The sequence below is a fragment of the Anas acuta genome, chromosome 10, assembly GCF_963932015.1.
Source record: "Anas acuta chromosome 10, bAnaAcu1.1, whole genome shotgun sequence".
NCBI lineage: Eukaryota > Metazoa > Chordata > Aves > Anseriformes > Anatidae > Anas > Anas acuta.
Window position 1 is genome coordinate 20302672 of NC_088988.1, and position 17878 is coordinate 20320549.

Genomic DNA, 17878 nt, shown 5'->3' on the forward strand with positions numbered 1-17878 from the left:
GATATTTATTAAGGCAACATTTTTATTTGACTGCTCTGTACTGTAAGGAGTTTTTTCCAAATGTTCTCAAAGTTGTGGGGGAAGTTTTATAGGCAGATTTGCAGACAGTATTTAAAGTGGTTTTCAGAATCAATGAATTCGAGAAAGACATTTTCCTTTTCCTAAATAGTAATGTTGTCAAATCTCACGGTGGAAATAACTGAGATAAGCAGTCATTTAATTTATTATTTAATTTTCATTTTTATCCATCCTCCCACGTTACATGAACTTCATTTCTGTATTGTAGCCTTAATTGTTAGTTTGTGTTGGTTTAATCTCCCTTATTTAAGTATGTTTTCTTTAATAATATTAAAAAAAAAAAAAAAAAAAAAAGACAAAGAAACTGTAGATTAGAGACTTTATTTTCAGGGTAAAATGATACGGATAAGTGAGCGTCAACTGACCAGAAATTATTTGCTTCTGTCTGTTAGACACGTAATGGAGTCATTTAACTAGTCAAATTAGGAGCTGTAGAAATGCACCATGCTTCATTACTGAGTTCGAATGGGCACCATTTTACATTTACGTCAAAAATTATCTCATAGCAAATTAATGTTTTCATTGTGCCGAGCTGCCGGAGCTGTGCAGTGTTAGCACCACCTAGAGGATGTAGCACAGAAGGTTTGGGGATATTTTCCATAGAAAAAAAAAAAAAAAAAACGGAGAGGAATGGTATATTTAAAAAGCAAAGTACTTCAAACAAACCTGTTCTATCCCTAAAACGGTCTCGCAAGTTTCATTTTCCTCTGCTCTTACAGCCTGCACCAGTCCCGTAGCAGCTCTGCATTAACTGCACACAAGCTACAAGTGTTTAGGGCACATTTGAGGTTCCTTCTTCTGTAAGACCCTTCAGTATCCATTCCACTACTTGTCTATTTTTAATGCAAGAAGATGTCATTAAAAGTCAGAATATTCACTTGAAAAATCCAGAGAATGTGCTACCCTGACCAGCTGGGAAAAAATGTCCAGACATCATGAGGAAGGCTCTATTCTTTGAAATTTCCTGAAAAGCCTTATAAAAGGCTTTGGAAAGAAGGAAGCTATCATTTAACAGATTTCATACCTACTTGACTAATGGAAAGCCCAGCACCTTCAAGTGCACAGACAAGACAAAAGAGAGACAAAAGTGAGGGCAGTAGGTAGACTTCCAGCTTGAAAAGCTTCAAGCAGTGAATAGCTACAACGCAGGCACGGCACTAAAGAAAAATAATACAGCAAGCTAGAAACAGTAACATAAACTGGAGGCTGATAGCAGTACACAGTTTAGAGCAGGGTGCCTGTGGGCAGGAGGCAGAGCAGAGCTGGATGGGCGTCCCAGGGGACGCAGGCCCGCCAGGCACAGTGGGCAGGCCTGGCAGCCAAGGATGGGAGGACTTTCAGGGCATGACACGTTCATAACTAAGTGGTGTTTTGATGGTGTAGTGCCCTCGTCTGCCACAGCTGTGTGGTTTAGAGCTTCAGTAAGACTCCTGGAATTATGGGGAAGGAAAGACAAAAGTTATCACAAGCGGCCCAAGAGACCTGAGGCCATGCTGTTACAGCAGGTACTGCACAGTCTGGGTCCCAGCCCGCCCAGCTCAGCGGTGGCTCCTCTGGCTCCATCAGTGGTCCTCGGCTTCTGCCCACTGACTGGGGGCACAGAAGCCTATAGCAGGCAGGCTATCAAGGCAGGGCAGAGCATTGTGGTGGCCCTACCCAGACTTCAGTCTATGTGGGTCAAAAAATATCATTCAGAAATTCTCCCAAGGAAAGTTTTTTTTGTGCATGTGCCCATGATGACAGGACAGTCTTGTGAGTGGGAATCTGCAGGATTTGCGCCTTGGATATGGTCTGTATTAAATATATTTTATAAATTGACCAGAATATCTCCACATGCCTTCCAATTTTATTCAATTGTGTGCATAACTGAATTAATTCTCCATATTAATATTCCTAGAAGACCTCTATAGAACAAAACAAAAATACAAAGTATTTTGACACAAAGCACGGGAGCCAGAGACAAAAATGAGTTAGAAGAGGAAGTGGACCAGAATTCGTTTAGTATTACACTTATCTTTGGAGCAAATGATCACTCATTAATAAAAATGCTGCTGCTAGTTGTAGTTTGAAGACAAAAACTCTTCATAATTGCCAAGTGTATTATTTTTGTTAGTATATTATTTTTCATATTTCAATGAGATGCTCTTCAGGATCCTTTTGAAAATCAAATAATTACTTGTGATATTATTTCACAGCTAAGTATGGTGTCTTAAACACATACTGTGCTGTAAGTTCAAGAATTTGACAGTGACTTTAGGGCCACAGTGATGATAATGCCAAATTGGTAGATGATAGAACATGCCTGTGAGCAAGTTTTCTTTTGTTCTAGACAAAGCCTCCCCCTCACTCCACCCTCCCCACCCCACCCCGTTTTAAATGGCTTAAGCTCATTGCGGAAAAGGATTTCTTTGAAACACCAAAGAAAAAATGTTAAGAGCCTTGCTTACAAGTACCCTGGTATTTTCTTCTTCTTTTCTTCTTTTAACTGTAGAAGCACTTTACCTATTATCATGAATCTTGTCTGCTGAGATAGTTCAGCCTTCATGTTATGTTTACCAAGGCCAGACTAGAGGATCAAATAATTTATAACCATTCCTGTTGGGTTTTATGTAATAACTTTGGAACTCATATAAAGTAATGATCCACAAACTCTTTTAATGTTCATTATAAAATATGAAATATTTCTTAGAACCATTGCAATTATGTGACCAGACATAACTGTTTCACACATGAGTAAATACAGGGAGGTTTAACATAACTTTATTATCTTCCTGTCTTTTCCTCTCATTGATGTGATAATACTGTTTTAATATTTTTCTAAAGAAAAGTTAAGTAATTTCAGAATCTCTATTGAGACCTAGTTTATTGTTTTTTGTTGTTGTTTTTGTATTAGAGTACGCAAGAATAATTGTATTTATGATTAGATTGATAGTAGTAAATGTTGTTGTGCTGAATAGGAGTAAAATACCCTGAAATATTTACATCATTATGGATGAATATATACACATATGTTGGTAGGAAGAAATTATTAATATCTGTCTGTCTGTCTATGCACTTATATTATGCTCATCATAGTACCAGAGCACCTTCTCTGGAGACTTTCTGGGGTTTAGTAGTTATTAAAATGTCAGTAGATATAGGATGGCAAAACTCATTAAGACTACATTAAAAGAAAACAATACAAACAAACAAAACAAAACAACAACAACAACAAAAAAAACCATCCCACGTCCTTGCCTGATACTTAGAGCTAGCCCTTAATTTCTCCCAGTTCTTCTGATTTTCCTGGATTTAGATGAGACCGAAAGCGGAGCCTGGCAGAAGCCCATCTCTCTGTTGGAGCTCCTGAATCAGACCAAGTTCCTCTCGAACCTGTCTGAGGGCTTCAGGGCGTTCCTGCCTGTTCTACAATTTTCAGGCTAGGAGAACTTTGTAGTTTGTGGCTCAGAAGCTTTTCACACTTTTTATCTCTGCTGTACCTCTTACAGGAGTGACAGACTCCTAAGCCTATCTCCAAGATCTCATCTGTCTGTCTGAGCTACAGCATATGCAGTGAACATTTGGTGCTAACACAGGGAAAAATAAGCCACCCTGGAGAAAACAGCACGCAGGGAAGAAGTTCATAGTGCACAGAGGGATGCTTGCCTTACCACATTTCCCCTGTTCTTTGAGGAGCAGCACCCAGCTGTAAGCCTGCTACACTGCCTACACATGCATGCCCCAGTCCTGCCACACCTCTCGGGTGGCCCCAAGCATGGCCTGCAGGCTGGGGACATAAGGTGCACTGACATTTTGGCAGCAGTGGCTTTACATGGCGTGGACTTCTCTAGCCTGCTCTCAGTGCTGTGAGATTGCTGTTCTGGGTTGTGGAACCATGGAGGACCTGAAAACGGGGCCAGGAGGAGCAGGTGTAATTCAGCCACGTAAATCCTGTGACTACACCAAAACCTTGTTCTGGTGTGTGTGTGGGAGAAAAAATAATAAAAGTAAATAGATAATAATAATAAAAAGTAGCTAATCTGTGTGTTCAAACAGGAAAACGTGCTGCATTATTTTATTTTACCAACATAAGTTGGTAATTTAAAATAACAGAATTTTGGTCTCTGGTAGAATGGTATTAAACAAACATCACTAGGAAAAAAATAAATAAATAAATAAATAAAAATATCTGGCCAAAAGAGCATGATCTAATTAAGAACAGCCTTAATAAACTGAAGCCATTTTTTTCCTAATTCTCCCCGTGTCTGCCTGCAAAATCTGCCCACTGTCTTTCCTCTTGTAGACACGTTGGGGTGGGAGCTGCCTTTTGGCAGTGCTGTGAGGGGTCAGGATTGCACATGGGCTGGTCATGGCACTGCCAAAGGGTGGCAGCCACTGCAACAGACATGATGGGAGCTGGCGTGGTGTTGTCCCGAAGCACAGATGGTATTTTAGGTACTTGATGTATACTTGGTGCTGGAGTCCTTGTCTGATTGGATATGTGGTTCTCCAGAGAAACAGGAACTTTGGCACTGGGAAAATTGTCTGGTGTAACAGCCCTGGAGGGGCTTCCTACTGTCTCCATAGACTTGCAGGGCAATCAGAGGTTAAATTCCTTCATTCCCTTTGTGCAAGGACCCCTGAATTTCATGCGTTAAGAGAAGTGAATCCAGAGGTGTTATTTTCATGAGTTGGGAATAACTTGCAAGATGCCAAGTGCTGAAGCAAAGTAGAGCCATGAATCCATTATACATGGTCATTCCTAATGGAAGAGAGAAATTCATTATTTCATAGAATCCCCCTGTTGTATGTGATATTTGCAAGGCGTTATTTTCTCTTTAGTTTCAAATTAAAATGTCTTTATTTTTCATTATGAAATGTTAGAGAATTGAAGAACAAGTCTAGTTTTATTTAGCAGTAGCAAAACTGTATAGCAAACAATATGATGAGAGGTGTAGAGTTTGCAGAAGATGCAATGAACAGCAGTACTATGACTGGGTCTCTATTTTCATATTTGCGATTAGTTTTGTCCAATCTTAAATATGAAAAGTTTTTCTGGTAGACTATTTTCTCATGAAAAATCTGAAAGTTGGAAAGTAAAGGATAACTTTTATTTCCGGTCATTTATGGGTTTTTATCAAACATTACAGGAAATATTTTTATCATTTCCTATGGCTGTTTTTTGTTTGTTTGTTTGTTTGTTTTGTTTTGTTTTTTCCCCAGGCAGAGTTACAGAAGTTAATTTACTTTGCACAGAAAATTAGACTTTACCTTGCCTTTGGAAAGTCTGAAAAAGTCACAATGGGACTGTGAAAGATTTTACTTTGCACATAATAGGATACAGCTCAACATAGCATAAAGGTCCACATTTACAGTATCAGAATGAATATCTGCTGAAGACAAAGATTTAGAGAAGCACTCTGGGGTCTTTCCTTTCCAGAGTTCAGGGGACTAGATAGACCCATAATGGAGAGTCTATATTGCGACCTCTTCTGAATGTCCACAATTAGCTTCATTTAAATCCTTTTTTTCAGTGGAATGTGCAGTTCAATTACCCAGGGATAAGGTGTTTTCATTTGTGTGTTTTGTTTTGTTGCTTGGTTGTGTGTTTTTTTTGTGTGTTTTTATTTGTTTTTGATATTTTTTTCCACCACTCTGTGCTTAAGACATTAGCAAAAACATTGTTAATTTTCAGTGTGTTTAGTCTGAGTATCCACTACACAAATTCTTATCATGAGCCTGAGCCGGTGCTCCAGTTTGAGTAACAGTCACATAAAAGGTGTGTACACACGTTCTTCACCACAGATAAATTCGATTTGTATTTTCAGACATGATTCGCTTTGTTCTTTGGAACTGCTATACTGAATATTCAAGGCATGTATGAATTAGTTCAACATATAGATGCATTTGGGGAACCTGGGAAAACTCAAAACAGCTACATTTTTAACTTGCCTCTGATGATAAATCGATTTATCGTGCACATGTTACATGTACATTTTTAGTATGTGATCAGAGATGTCTTAGTTTAACATAGCATTTTTCCTGTGATATTATGAACTAGAAAAGCTATCTTCAGTCCTGTCAGCACAAAAACTCCACAGCAGGAGGTGAAACACATGAAGCAGTTTCCAGGCCTCTTAACATACACGATTTATGCAGTAGAAAAGGTTTTGATAGCTTAACTTTTTTTTTTTTTTTTTCCTCATTTTGTTTTGTTTCAAAACAATAGCCAAAAACAAAACAAAACAAACAAACAAAAACCTTGGTTATCTAATAATTGACTTTTTGTTACTAACTTGAGACACTGAGATTTTCTGGAGAAAAAAAAAATCCTAATTATTTACCCCTACTCCAATATACAGTTGAACCATCCTTACCTGTTTTATTAGGTGTTGTCAGAGATGAGAAGGGCTGTATGTAGTTAAGAGCAAACCATGATGAGACCACATAGGTTGAGGTACAGCCAGTATTGACTATGCTCCAGTCCCCTAAAGCAGTGATGCCCAGCTATGTGTTTTTCTGCTGTAGTGCTTCAGAGCAAGAGCATTGATGCTGAGTGAGTGCCTCTATCTAAGGTGGACATCCCACCCATTAACATCTTGATTTACGTACACGGAAGATCTGCACCACAGGCTGCAGACATACCACCTAGAAGGGAGCAGTGTAGGGCAAAACTTGTTCATTTTCCCCTCTGATTTGGTATGTGAGTATTTCTTCACCTTATTTGCAAAAAAAAAAAAATAATTAAAAAATAATAAACATATTCAGCTCTGCCTTCTCAGGTGATCTCCCCCTTTCTCATGCTTTGGATTTCTTAGCAACCCAAATGCCCTTTGCAGGCAAGGGTGCTGCTGTTTCCAGTCTTTTGCTTAGGTGTTTGTCTCCACCTTAACTTTTCCTTGTTCAGCCAGCAAAGGGGTAGGCCATGTCAAGGAGAGGCAGAAGCTAACTGTCCTCCCACCCCTCCGCTCCCATTTCCCATCTCTACTAATAGGACTCAGCTGTCACTTTTCAACCTGAATGCAAGAGTTAGCAGCTGATCCTAGAGCGATTTATCAGAAGAGCCCCACATTTCTGTATGGCTTTCAAGTATGCCACCATATTTCAGGATTACTGAAAAGGGCAAGTAGGTCCAATGACCTACTTACATATGACCAGCAACTATGAATAACAACTGCATACTGACCAAGGTGCTGTGACCTGTATAATGTAGTAAAATTAACTTTTTTTTTTTTTTTATTTCTTGTTTGTAGAAAAAGTGTAGGTTTTGTAAAATATTCAGAATACCTGAAAAGTATTGTTGGGTGTGTAAGTAAATTCAGACATGAAAATATGTGACCTACTTCAGAATTGTAAGTGGATAACATTAGTATTGCTGTGTCCTTCCAGGATTTAGCTTATAATGCTATCTTTGGTCATACTTAAAAGAAAGCTAATTTGTGGGCTTTCAAGCCAGGACTAATTTTTAAAAAAATTATATATATATATATATATTTTTTTTTATAAGTTCCTCTGTAAAGAAATTTAATTGTGCATCTTTCTGAATAATCCTCTCCATAGTATAGCGAGTGAACGTGGAACACTTAAAAAAAAAAAAAAAAAAGTTGTTGAGTACCTTAAAAGCATCAGATTAAACATAAATATAGCATATGAAGTTCCTTTTTTTAAGTATACTGTTCATAATCATCTTTTGTCTATTAACATCACATATGAAATCTGAAAACTGCTGTCCTTAGACCTCAGTATCCTCTTGCGATGGATGTACATGGAGTTGTTGACTGTCAATACTGTTGAGCCTACAACTGGCACACTAAGGTTAGCTTGCCTGTGACATTGTCTCTTGAGATTCAAAGGATGTCATTCCTGTCTAAGTGGTAGAGCGATAATACATCTGCGCTCTCTGTCTGTGACACCTCGCTGTCATGTGGCTTTGTCAATGGACAACAATGCCTGTCAGTTTGTTATGAGGCCCAACATAAAGTGTACATCACCCTTGACATACTGTAAAGTGCAGTGTATAACGAGGGTTATGCCTCATGTCCACAGAGTCTAAATGTTCTGTTCTGAAAGCTTGTATTAAATAATAATATCCTCACAAGACCGGGTTCTGCTCTCAGCCATGTTGTTGAAAACTCACGTAGCTCTGGACCTCAGAGGACCCAGTTCTGCCTACCTCTGATTCTGGCAGGTTGGAAGATTAAGTGAACAAAACCTTAAGTGATGAATTTCATCCAAGAAGTGTTAAAATCAAGGAGGGCAATTTATGAGATTTTAATGCATTGTATCCCATGCACATCTAGTCCTATATCTGGCACTGCTGCTTTTTTTTTTTTTTTTTTTTTTTTTCAGAATAAGAGTGAAAGGAGAATTCAGTGGAGTCACTTGGAGTTTGGATTGATCTAACGGGAATCCCATTTTCTTGGAAGGATGATTCAGAAAATGTTTTCAAAATATTGAGGGCTAGGTGCTGCAGGTACTTAGACTAAGCAAAGGAAAATGCAAATTTCTGTTTCTTTTCAGTCTTCCTCATGCTACTTATCTCTCCTGAAATGCATCCCTCTTTAGACATTTGTAATAATGGGAGGACATTCACAAAAATAAGATATTATTGTTCATCGAGATTTTTCAACAAATCCTACCAAGCCTCTAGATCATCTGTCACTACATACAGGGTCTTCCTTATATATGTATCTATGTATAAATAATGTGTGCATGCACAGACACAGCATCTGATACAGTGCTATTCTCCCCCTTACTGAGAACCTGGGTGCTATTGCTAAATACACTTTAAACAGTATTAATACTGTTAAAAAGTTAACACAAGTTTTCTGCACAGACAGTTCTGAAGACCCAACTCTATCTGATTTCTTGTTTAGTCAATGTTAAAATGCCCCAAAGATCCTGTTGGCAGATGCTGTAGGGGAGGGACTTCCATAAATGTGTTTGTACTTTGATAAGAAATAGTACTTTGTTAAAATACACAAATAGCGCATGCTGTTTTTTTTTTTTTTTCCAAGGGCCATCTTTTCACTTAACTGCTGTTAAGTTCACAGTTTATCAGCACAGTTAGTTCTGGTTAACTTTTATTGTTACAAATATTTCATGTTCTGTCTACACAGCTACTATCTGGAGACAAAGTCTGAATATTGTAGTAAGGTGTTTATAATGCTGAAGTCTGCATTGAAATTGGCTGAATTGGTAGATATAGATTTCTAGGCTAGCTTTGATAGCCTTGTGGTGAAAAAGCCCTCTGTATTGATTCTCACCAGGGACTATATTGTTAAAATACATAAATGTAAAAATTGACTTAGGGAATAAAAAATAAATGATAGCTATAAATCAGAGATAGCTAATAAACAAATAAATATCTATCACTATTATATCTTGGTATTTCCCAAAGATATCTGAAGAGAACTTAATTGTAACTGAGTAATCAATTATTCAATTAACCTTCTTCTCATTGAATATATATTTGATATAACTTTTTGAAGCTTGGACTCTAAAAGGTTTATATTGATTGCAGGTTTCAAGGCCATATGTTTCAGTTACTGGATTTGAGCAGTCAAAATTGACATCCTAAGTTCTCTAGAATATGTAAATATTTTGAAGTAATGAGTATCCAAGATTGTTGGAGTTACACCGTTAGTTTTCATTACTTGTTAAAACTGCAATCCTTTGTGATTATGAAGTTCATGTTAGCAGAACATGTCATTTAAATACATCTGTTATTCAGAGGACAAGGACACAGCTTATTTTGTGGTCTGGCTACAAACTGATGGCAAGCACTTCCATAAATTAATTTTCCACACTACTCTGGATAGAGTTGATAGGGAAATATTCCAGTATTTTGCTGTAAAATGATGCAAATTGTGGGAATTATTCAAGTGATAATATTTCAGGAAAGCACTTTTTGATTCTGCTTTGTTCCTGCTGGGCACCTGCATTTGGTGGACATCTTGCTCTTGGTGCTGGCTGCCAACCGGCACCCTTGGAAAACTGCGGACATTACCCACCTGCACAGAGAATTTAGGTATTTTTATACTAAATTTTGTGATGGTTGCTTTCCTCTCCAGCTAACTTTAGTTTTTTAGTTGTCATTTTATAGCTAGGTTTCTTGAGGCTGTTTCTGTCAGTTGATGAAATGGACACATGAGGATGTGTCATGGAAGTGGGGAGGTCTCACTTTCCATGAACTTGTGTTTAAAATACACTCATTGCTTGTATACTCATCTTAACTGAGTAGTAACTTAAATTAAACCAACTGATTTCAAAAATTACCTAGCTGTAGTAACATAGCGAAATAATAAGAGGCAACAAAATTCTGTGTCCATTCTTTACAAGGTCAAAATGGGAAAGTGAAGTGTGGGGAGTTTAACCCATTCAGCAGAATTCTGAAGAAAGGTCCTGAGCAAGATGCTCTTTTCCTCAGTGTATTGGCAGTGTCACAAGGGCTTTATATTCTTTACATACTCACTGACTGCAATGTGAGGTTTCATTCCCATACCATTAGCCCCCAAGTCAAAGGCAAGAGGCATGCACAAGAAGATTTTTATTATTCTTTCCCAAACTATAAAATAATAATTCTTTACTCCTTTATTTCAATGAGTAAAGATATAATGGATTTCTTAATAAAAGTAAGACTTGTTAAATCTTTGATTGTTATCAGAGAGGAAGAAATAACTATACAAAGAAAAAAAACCTTGTGTATTATATGATTTTAACTGCTCATCAGACTCTCACAGTGCGAGGAGTATTCTATTAAGGGTGGAATTTTCTGTGTCTCTTTGCTTCGGCTTTCTTGTGTGGACAGTTGATTTGTAAGGATATGAGGGATGTGGTGCTAAGTTACAGTGATTTACATACATGCAAAACCCCTGTGGTGGGCCAGTAACTTGCTAAATTCCTTCTAATGGTTTCTAGTTATATCCAAAGGAAAGGGCTGAAATGGGTTAATAATCTCTGAAGGCCTTCAAAATTTGCTTGATTTAGCAGTGCAACAAAATATTTTTTTCTGGCAACTCTCTTGACAACCTTTTGATATTAAGAATTTGTGTGTGTGTGTGTTCTTCAGTGTGTAATAAATTAACTTGGCCCTGTAGAAAAGGTCTTTATAGAATCCTTAACAGTTGCACTCATTGAATAAACAGGACATTCTTCGTGTTAAAAAATAGCAATAATAATAATAAACTGGAGGGTTTTTTTCCCTCTTAAAATGTGTTCATAATCTAGATATCAGCAAACTTTCTTTTTCTTCCTGAAAAATACTATAAACAGTCTTGGTTTGACCTTGTTAATGCAGGACCACTTTAGTAATCTGTGCCTAATGATTTTTTACATTAAACCACAGCTTGTGTTGGACCCTTGTGTGTCACAGTAATTTAAGAACAGTCATTTTGCACATTCCGATCCCATTATGTTACATTGTTACTGAATAAAGACTGGTATTATGTTGCTCCTATAAAGGGCAGAAGTGGCCTGAATTTTATCTGCTGAACGAATCAATCTGGATTATGTCAGTTGAAAAGAATTGTGAACTGCAGTCTCCAGCAGATGGGGAGATTTTAAAAATGTATCTGTTTGGTTGTGAATACATCAGCTAGGATAATACCTTGTGGTGACTGAAAAGTAGTTTTTCCTCTCTTTTTTTTTTTTTTTTCAATGAAGACTGTACCAATTATCATTTCAACATAAAGTATTAGGAGATCAATTGGGAACTGAATGCCATTTCCTAATGTTAATACAGTGTTTTATTTAAGCTGCCTTGACAGGCTGTCTAGGCTGTGGGAAAAAGACTGAGCAAATAATGAGTAAAGGGTTTAGAAAAAAGACAGAGGGTGGAGCTTGGCAAACGATGTGAGCTATTCATCAACAACTCAACAAGGATGATGGAAATAATAAGTACTCCTTAAAGAAAAGGGGAAAGGATTTTTTTAAAGAAACAGTTTCCTTAAAAAAAAAAAAAAAAAAAAAAAAAAAAACCACTTAACTTTGTATTACTTTCTGATTAGCTGATTTTAAACTTCCTTAAATCAGCAAAAGCTTTCCTTTGAAATGGGTAGTATGCATTTAAGCAGTGCATTTTTTAGCAATAAGTTTCTTGGTTGTTTTTTTTTGTTGTTGTTTTTGTTTAAAAAGATAAAGAAAAAACATAAAATACAGTGTCTCATTTCTTGTTCATTCGTGCAAATTTCTTACCATGTGGAATTGTCATTTAATATCTAAAGTACATTAATGCATTTCCATAATGCCAAAACCCTCTGACAAATCCCCTGTGTGAAATAATTTGTGTGAACTTTGAACTAACCATGAATAAAATCAAAATCTTATTATGTCCTTTATTTATATGGTAGTGAAAAGCTTTGAAACTTAATACTAGCCCCAACACGATATGCACATTCACTGTGATGCTTTTTTAAAAAGAAAAACCAACTTTCCTACATTTTTGGGGGTGTTGCCCACTATTCATATACCATTATGCTACTTTGGAAAATATTTGTCTTAGGAATCAATAGGCTATTCTAATATTATTGTGTTCTGTGTTGCTAAAATTTCCATTTAGCAGATATAATTCCACCATCTGTAAAGTTCTGGATTTTATAATACTTCTAAGCTGTTTTTAATCTATTTTTACTGCCATGTTCTGTCCTGAAATGTCAGGGAGTGCAGACTAGGTCTCGGAATTAACATGACAGTTAAGAAACTTGGCAAGGTTTTACAGCAGATTGTGACATTAACGAAGTACAAAGGAGAATGGGGAAATTAACGTTAATGTATGCTTGCAGACACTATAAAAATCTATATGTCCATGATCAGGGAACTAAAAATAGGGATGTTTTTTATGTTGATGCCACTAAATACAGAGCTTTACTGTGAAAAGAAATTTCCATATGAAAAGCAATTTACTAAAAAGTAATGCTGAAATCCCTCCTCTGGACTGAACAACAGGTTTATGTATCCTGGGTCAAATAGGCATATGGTTGTTTTGTTTTTCAATTTCATTTTAGGCTTTTTTGAACCTATGATGAAACTGTTTTGAAAGCCCTAATGTTGCTTTTCAACAGTTGCATAAGATACAGTACGCTAGATGTCCTGATAAATGGTAGTGGTTATTAAAACTCGGGGATTGCACAGTGACACGTGGAAAGTCCATTCTCTTGCACAGCCCAAAGCTGCAGTTGCCCAGGTGGGTCCTCCTGTGAGCAGTGCCAGCTCTGAGCATGGGGCACAGCCCTGCCTGGTGCCTTCCCACCCCATCGGGCCAAGGCTTCTCTGGCCATGTCCCTTCTGTAGCAGCAGCATTCGGGATGGGGACAAAAATTGCCATGACACCTGGGTAAAAGCAGTGGGTGCTGTGCAGTGAAAAAGAGAGAGCTAACTGTTAGGTAAATCAGCAAAAGTTGCATGGGATGTCACTACTTTCTGATCAGAAATGTACTATTTGCTTCTCTCTCCCTCACTCCCTCTATTTTTTTTTTTTATTTTTTTTTTTTAATCTGAGAGTTACTCAAAGCCCTATTCATCCTGGGTGTGGGAGGGCTGGCTGCTGAGGCTTTGGCACCCACAGCATCTAATCCTGATAGCACAGACAAAACCTGCCCTTTTCATCACCACTGGTGTTGCAGCTTTGCCGGGCCCCAGCTGTGGGACATGAAGACACAGCTCCCCTCTGCTGCTTTGGGACAATGGCTTGTGGGGATGCATCGTCTGCTGCCGGGGGTACCTGCACCTGCTGGGCAGATGGGCTTTCTTTTCTAGATGAGTTGAGGGGGCTGGGTTGCTGGGGTGGTTTTGGGATGCAGTCTGTCTCAGTGCTGATGCTACCTGTTGGCCTGGCACACAGAGCCCCCACCTCAGAGAAAAGCCCACATCTGCTTACTGACAGCATGCTCAGTGACAGCCTTTTAGTATGGTGATGTACTACGGAGGTAAGTGCTGCCGGCAGGAGCAGCAAAGCAAAGCAAAGTTTGCTATCTGAGGCACAGCTCTTTTTCACACAGTGTCATGCTTCCCAAGCATTTCATATATTTATTGGGGGAAAATAAAGGGGAAGGCAAAATATCATTTGCATTCTCTTACATAGACTTCCTGCCTCAGACACGGCTTGGACAAAGCGAGTGCAGGTGCCAGTTGCAAGGACAACAGCAGTATTCCCTTGTGTGAGTGTGCGTAGTCTGATGCAATGCAAACGTTAATCTCGCAGCTACAAAGGAACAGCATGGATCCATCTGTTACTTTCTTTACTCTTAATCAAGTTGGGGAGGGAGCAAAAGTTCATGTAGCAAATGTGGGTATGCACTAGATTGGGACCTGAGCTATAATGCTGTGGTCAAATATTGAGGAAATAGGGTTTTTGCAGGTCTATGGGGCTGGGGCTGCATATCATTTTGGGTCTCTGCTTTCACCAAATCTGGAAGTGGAAATTGAATTCTGGGATGTGGTATTGGCCCACTCTGCTATGTAACCCACAATGCTGAGTGCAGATTGCTTTCCCTATTATGATTGTGCTAACAATTGACTTTTTGGCTTGTCTGTCTTACTTGAAAAAAAAAAAAAATCAATCCCAACCAAAAAATATTTCTTCTCGTTTGCTTAATAATATGAAACATAGAAAATACTGTGTATTGTATCAAATGTGGCAATTCTAAGGGAAAAAAAATAAGCAAAACACAAAAGCCATGAAGAGCCCGATTGTCAGAAAGGCAGATGAGATAACAGCCTAACAGCCCTTTTATCTGCCAGTGGAGCATTTAGAAACCCATCCAGGACGCAGAAGGCCGGCCTGAACTCCCTGCTCTGAGGAGAGAGTGCCCCTCTGCTGGGAGCTGCTGCTGGGAGCTGCTTGGGGTGCACAGGATCCCTTCCCACTCCATTTGCTCACTCACTGCTCATCCCTCATGGGTGCAGCACTCGATTCTCTTCCTCTCTGAAGCAGCCTATTTGTAAAGTACTGAATAAATTTTTTTTTTTTTTTTTTTTTTTTTTTAAGTATTGCTACTCTGAGCAGTAAGTGACCCAGTCAAAACCACAGTGGTTGCTGCTGTTACTGAGGTCACAGCTCATTGAAATTAGTTTGCTGTTTCTGGTAACCAGAGTTTTTGAATGGAAATGAAGTGAAACATTTATTTTTAAAACAGAAGTTTTTCTAGATTATTTTGTATTCGGAGCCTTTTTTTTTCAAACTCTTTAGGATGTCTGTATACTGTATTTGGATAATCACACAGTCACCCTGAGGGAAATAAATGCTTGTTTATGTGCTCAAGTGTCACTTTGGGTGTCCCACTATGGATATGAGCAGCTTGGAAACACTCCCTAAATTGCTGCTTCTCACTTAGTAGTTTTCTCTCTCAGCTGCCCTGCTCTGTGCTGTTTTGGTTTTATGACAGTGCAGTGAGCACTTGCTCCTGCTGAGCTCTGGCTGGGTGATGGCGTGTGGACATGGAGCGTGCCCTCACACAGGGTGTGCTCTTGGTAGTCAGCAGTGTCAAGCAACTCTTGATCCTCTGGCAGAGACTCACGAATGCTGTGGGTATGATGTGACTTACATCTGCTCCCTGCCAGTACTTGCAGCCAACCAGGTTCTCTGTTGGTGTGGAAAGAAATTCTGTGTGGCCATGTGCGAGATTGGAAGTTACTTCAGTGAAATGCTTCTCCATAAGGTAAACTGATTTCCATGTCAATGGCTGCTTTCTCATGACACAGTCTTTTCTGATTCCTTTCTGAGGGAGAGGTCCTATTTTTTGAGACTGTATGTTCAGAATTCAGTGCGCTGTGTAGGTATCCATCTGGCTATCTGGACAGCTTTGTCTTCAACTCTAAGTTTTTAATGCACATATGAAGAAACTTGCCTTTGTGATCACATATGGAATCATACTCTGCTTACCCAGTGAGGCAGGTAGGGTGCAAGAGAAGAATGATGTAATTACGAGGTCTCAAGGGTTTCATTTTCCATTAATTCTATTCCTTCCTTTCCATTAGTTATAAAACACCCTGAGTTGGCAGCTTACTCCTAAACCTGCATCTTTACTGAACCTGTAGTATTTGACAGTGGTATGACCATATGACCTTGCCATGGCCACTGCTTTTCTGCATATTTATGCCTGTAGTTTTATTTACAAGTTCTATATCTCCTTTCAAGGGCTTAAAAGCACAAAATGAGAGACTTTTAGCCTTGCTGCAAGAATAGATAGCCCAAGAGATATTTGAAAATTTAATGTTCCTTTCTGTAATGAAATAAAGCTGAGAAGTGTGATCATATTTCATGCCATGGATACATCTGGGCAAAGTCTGTCTGAGGTGCCTGTCTAGCAGAGGAAGGTTTGCAAATGTATCTCTCAGTTCCTGATAGGTCCCTGCAATTAGGAATTAGACAAACACAATAGGTTGAGAAGACTCTTTCCCTCATTGTTTGCTGAGGCACCAGGGATTGAAAACTTGCCTGGCATATTCATGTGCTTCCCTGCCCTGTGGTTGTGGAGACTTTGTGGGTCTGTGGGAATGTTTCATCCTTTGTCTTTCAAAACAAATAAATAACATTCATGAGATGGCAGTTTTATAAGTTTTCTTTCTTGGGAAACTTGAACATTTTGATTAATTCTTTTAATTACAATGCACAGCTCTACAAATACTAACATACACAAACTGCATATGATGTACACACAATCATTTCATGTGTACATTGTGGTGAGGAAGCATGTGTAAGAAATGACACACCATGTTCTAGTTTTAGAATATCAGAGGATTTCTTAGAAACTTCAGTTACTCTCTGACTTTAGTGTGGTTGAACTGTGACTTCCAATGTACTGAGGGAGCTGCTTAGACTTGTTGTTTCCTCTTTGAAAGACACACATTCTTCATAGCCAATCATCCATCTTCTGCTGTTTATCAATAGTTTCATGCCTAAAAGAGGAATTATGGATCTACTTTAACAAGACATGCTTCTCTGGGTATATGCTTTTGGAGTAATATCCAACAAGTGTTTGAAAAAACTCAGCTGTAGATTGTAATTTGAAGACATTTTTTTTCTTTTTGGAAAAGAATCAGGATTGTTTTCAAAAAAAAAAAAAGTGCTAATTTCTGCTGCATGTCTTCAAATTTACCTTTTCTGTGTTTTACACCTCTCATTTTCATACAAAACAGTTCCTGAGTAGGTATATCCAAGAGATGAACCTATATCTTAATTTTGGGGTTCAAGTATCCCCAACACTCAGTGTAGAGGTGTTCCTGTGGATTTAACTAGCAAATACCTTCCTTGACATTATCTCTCCTTCAAGGCCACATCTTGCAACTTTTGCTTTCAAGACATTCAGATTGGTGGCTGAGCAACCTTGTGAGGAAAACCTTGTATCTGGGAAATGTGTAGTAAGCTGTCATGGTTAGAATAGGAGAACCCTTTTTAACCAGATTTATTGGCAATAGGTGCTGTAAGGTGTTTCATGGATATCACAGTTTTGTTTTCCTTTCTTAGCTGTTGTTGTTTCACTGATTTTATTCAAGGTGAAAGTGGTGTGGTAGTAGTGGTAATGGTCTGAGTTGAACTATAGATAAGCCCCATACCTGCATTCCTGATGAAATTGCCTTTCTTCTACTGCAAGAACTCACCTTTTGACTTGTTATACAGTTAAATTATGTACCCATATAATAATAATGAATTGTTGGATCAAGTGTACTTCAGACATGGTGGGTTGTGTTTTGTTTTTGTTTTTGTTTTTTCCTTTTTTCTGTCTATATAGTCTGGAAGCCCTCCTCTAGCCATTATGCTAGATATATAAGCATATGTTCCTGTAAGATACTACTAGCTAGCTGTACTGTTGCTCTGCACAAA

The 17878-nt window shown here is 38.3% G+C and overlaps 1 protein-coding gene and 1 long non-coding RNA gene across 21 annotated transcripts in view; one reads left to right on the forward strand and one right to left on the reverse strand.

The window, feature by feature from the left end:
* The window catches only part of ZNF536 (zinc finger protein 536), a 350225-nt gene that overhangs the window by 290152 nt on the left and 42195 nt on the right, over positions 1-17878 (forward strand). The window lies entirely within an intron of this gene.
* Positions 3340-7509, reverse strand: LOC137861826 (uncharacterized). The gene is made up of 2 exons (XR_011099879.1): positions 6435-7509; positions 3340-4819 (listed from the first exon to the last, which is right to left on the reverse strand). It is a non-coding gene; the product is annotated as an uncharacterized lncRNA (long non-coding RNA).